The following is a 4,579-nucleotide window of genomic DNA, read 5'->3' as shown; positions in this document are numbered from 1 at the left end:
AGGAAAGGAGGAGTTAGAGGATAGGTTATGACGAAAAAGGTCAGCAAATTGACCTGATTTGTCCCTTGCCAAAAGTGGGGTTGAATTGAACCATTAAGGTAAGTAGACGTCCTCAAGGAGGCGGGTTTTATTCAACATAGGTCAGAGTTCATTCTGATCAATTTTTGTAGTTGCCGAAAACCAAATTGGGTAGGATTGTGTCCTCGCTCCTCTCTGCCAACATCAAGAAATTTCTAAGTCAGGGTGGCTGGCCGTGTGATAGTTTTGTAATAAAACATGAAAAACCGTGCCCAGTGAATACCCCCTCTAAATTTAGAAAATATTAATAGACAATTTCAACCTAACACCGAGTCCTGGGTACTATCAAATGAAAGTCATGAAAGAGAAGTCATTCATATGGTGCAACGCAAAATACAAGAAAAACTAAACCGCACCAACATATAATTTGTTGGCAGTTTCGGAGGATTTCGCCAGCGCACATTTGAAAAACATTAAGTTCACGGCCCTGAAATTTACAGAGTGAGCAGTGACAGCGCTGAAACTAACTCTCAGTTTAACAGCGCAAATAATCTCAAGACGGTCTTCAACTTTAAAACGCAATACAACATCAACACTGTAGCAGAAGGAAACGAAGCAGAACGAAATATTCCAAGAAGCAGTGAATCTTTTGCGTCGATGGAATGAAAAATTGGCAGCGGTAAATCTCTGCCTAGTTTGGAAACTTCCGAACGTGCATATAAGATCAACCAAATTCAGTTTAATAATTATATGAACATAATAAGAACAATAGTAATAATCACGGCATAGAACAGCATTGATTTTTATAAAGAAAACAAATTTACGAAAGAAGAATCAGCAACTCGCTATACCGATCGCAGCAGCCGGGAAGACCAAAACAAACTGTGTTTGGCGGACGTATGAAAGTCGCTAATATCTGCATCCAGTTCAGTGAACTTTTCTATCGTCTACGGACTTAATTACACGTTCAAAATTTTTGGTCGCTAAAAGGGAGACTTAGCGAAAGTAGCGGTAGCAGGTGGTAACGACGACGGCGACGAATGAGAGCGGAGAACGGCGACGAAGAAGGTAAATTCCGGAACGGCGATAAAGTTTAAATCAACGCGTTGATAACCGCCTCCGGAGAAAAGGAAGTAACGTCTTCAATCAACGTTTGGAAGGTTCCAAATTTTCTTCGCCAAATTCCAGCAGTACGGACTGGAAGTCGGCCGAGCTGTGCCGAATTATCGCTGGATGCAACGTAAATTGCATCAAGTGCAATCAGCGCGATCTTCAAGTGCAAGGCGACACAAGCTAATTGAATAGTAAACATTCATTCCTAGTATCAGAGAATTATCAGAAATTTTTTCTACTTGAATAATTAAATTTTTGTGGTGAAATTTATATAATTATTTTTCCCTGCAGTGCGCAAATAATTTTTTAAAACATAAATGATTTAAGTAAATTATTTTCTTTTGAATAATATTCTGAAGAATTTTTCCTTATTGTTGTACGAAGGAAATAATTTTTCTCATATTTAGTAATTTTTTTTTACGAAATAGAAATTTTCGTTCACTTGGTGATAGAGAGACAATTCTGTTTAAATTATTCTATCATGATAATTTTTTTGTTAAACACTTGGCGCAGCATTTGCAGTGAGCCAAACAAGTTAATATGCATAAATACTAATATCAGACTTTTCAGATTGAGGAGTCCTATGAAGAATGAGTTAGGAAAAAATTGAATTTTTTGTATAGAGGATACAGTCAACTCAGCAAACATGCAATTGAAGTAAGTACCTGATTCTCAAATTTATTTTTTTTCAATTTTTCGATGCCCGGAATCTTCAGATATTTTATGAATTAATATGAATAACACTTTGGACGAAGTTATCTTTCCCGACTGCAACAGACAGAAGCGAGACCGAATCATAACCTGGAACTGCTTTTCTGAACGACTTTCTAGACCAATTGATCCCTAGTAATACTGGGCCCAGACGTTCTCGTAGTCAAGGTCCCCATTAGTTTACCGAGTGCGCCTGGCAACCAGTTGCTGACCACTAACCCAATAACTTCCATTGCCTAGGAAACCAGCATGGCGCAAGCCGCCGTAATAATTAAACCACTAGATTTTGTGAGACATTGAGCCAAGTAATGTAGATAAAGTAGATTAGAAAATGCTGGTGTAAATCGATGGATGTAGACACAGAAAAGCAAATTTCAGCTGCTAGTATCACAGATGAGAGAAAGAAAATAGATGAAGCACTCTTGTATGTTAGTATGGAACATGGTGATGCACATACAATTCTGCATTCAATTACTTTTTAGGAATATCCTCTGTTTAACAGATTCAAAGAAACTTAGTCTTACAATTTTAGCAACAAACTGAAGATCCATGGTATAACATAAAGGAACTTTCCATCATCAGAAATATGAGGGTAATCACTTAGTTTTAGTACTAAGTGAAGAAGCTATAGATAGGTGACGACAGATAGCTGTGGAATTGTTGATGAAGGAAGGATGAATTTGATGGTGATGGAAACAGATTTAGCTAGTATATCCGGTACTTAGATATATGTCATTAAGTTAATGATCCTTTTGGGTAAGGAAGAAAAAGTAGCCTTAAAGAAGTACTGTGATAGGAAGCCAAATGATGGGGTGTACAAACTTTGATGTACCTAGAAGGAAAGTAAAGGCAGAATTCATCAAGTAGTAGTGCAGATTTTGGGAACCGTAGCTAGTGACAAGAAATAATAGCAATCAGTCAATAGAACCAGAAAATCCCAGGGCAAGAAGCTAGGTCTAGGTATCAGGAAATAGAAATTCGTTTTGATAGAAATGGTGCAGGAACAACAATAGGAGATTTAATCAATCAAATAGAAACAATCAAGGTAGGCCGCCAAATAGAGGTAACAATGGGAGATACCTTGATTAATGGAAATAACGGTGGAAATAACAGGACTCCTGGACAGAGGAGCTAGTCAAGGCCAAAATTCAGGAATAATGACCTGATTCAATAGGCAGAGACAAGTTGTGAAATTGTGGTTATAACAACCATACAACACAGAATTATAGAAGGAAACAAATGGTATTTCGAATTGCAATAAGACAGGACATTTGATCCAAACTATTGGTACAACAAACGGGGGAAATTCTCAGGGTCTCAAAATAACCAAGTACTCAGCCTAATATCAATACCTCCCCAGTAACCCAAATCAAAGGATTCTCAGTGACAATCACAGAGAGAGAAATAGTGACAGTGAATAAAGGATGTGTCCCCAGCAGACTGTGTTACTCGAAGTAATGAAATAGTGTTTTTCTGTGAGAATTTTAATACGTGTCAGGAAGGTGCCTATCATACCATTACATAGAGGTGTACTAGTTCCATATTAGTTGGATACAGGCAGTACTGTAAGTATCAGATGAAGCACTTTAGCATAAAACCTGCAGGTTGAGCTTTCCCAAATGAGAGAATCCTGGACCATAGGGGATCGCTGGAGAAAGCAAATGGGGCTATAGGCAATGTCAATTTAAATTAGAAATTCTAAATAAGAAATATAGGAAGAGTTGTGGTGTTGGAAAAGAAATATTTTCCAGCTCCAAGCTCCTATTTTCCTTCAGGCTATGAAAAGATGTGGAATTACATAGTTGCCAATGGAAGAAGTAACTATCAGGAAATTGATAGAAATGTTTGCTCTCTTGAAGAAGAGGAACAGTTTCAGATAAACGATCACTTTACCTGAGACAGCCTCATCTGAAAGTAGACATCAACAGATAGAAATAAATTTAATGCTAACCCAGGTAGGACGGTGTGTAGAAATTCAATGATGAAGAAATAGGAAGATGAATAAACTACTTTAAAAGCCTAGAGGCACTCAGGAATTCTCAGATGGCAGGTATGAACCTGACAGCTCAGAAGTGCACGACAAGTAGATACCTCCGAAGACAGTTCTTTTCCCCAACCTGACGATCCTGACACGCTAATAGATTGTAGTCACTTAATAAGAGAAGATAGGAAGAGAAGTATCTCCAGTAGGGGTGTTGCTGTTAAGAGCAACCTAAAAAGTAACAGAGATAGGTTCTGTGATACTACAAGATGAAAATTCAGATGATACTGATGTCTGTTACACTGCCGATGCACAGAATGCAGAAGAGATCTGCTTAATTAGTACTGCCGATGATAATCTTGTAAGATTTAGATTAAACAATAGCGTTATACTGCATCCACAAGGTCTGACAAAGGTTTGTCTTAGAATTGTAACAGATAAAAACCTAGGTGATACAGATGTGTTATTAGTTAATGAAGACTTACCAGACTTTGTGAAAATGGACAATTCCTAGTAGACTTAATGGTGGAGGTGTACGACTTATGTGTATAATTATTCTGACAAGAGACTAGAATTGCATGGCATAGCATTCTATACAAGGGGTGATTACTAACCCTTTACTAACTAAGTGAAAAAGCATTTGTCTCTGTAGCTGACACAAGAGTTAGAATTAGAAGGGAAGTAAATAATACAGATTTTCACTCATTGTAAGGGACAGGTTAATACAGATATTAGAAATATAGGAGTGTTGTAGCA

Source organism: Macrobrachium rosenbergii, chromosome 43, assembly GCF_040412425.1.
Source record: "Macrobrachium rosenbergii isolate ZJJX-2024 chromosome 43, ASM4041242v1, whole genome shotgun sequence".
NCBI lineage: Eukaryota > Metazoa > Arthropoda > Malacostraca > Decapoda > Palaemonidae > Macrobrachium > Macrobrachium rosenbergii.
This window is presented reverse-complemented; position numbering follows the sequence as displayed.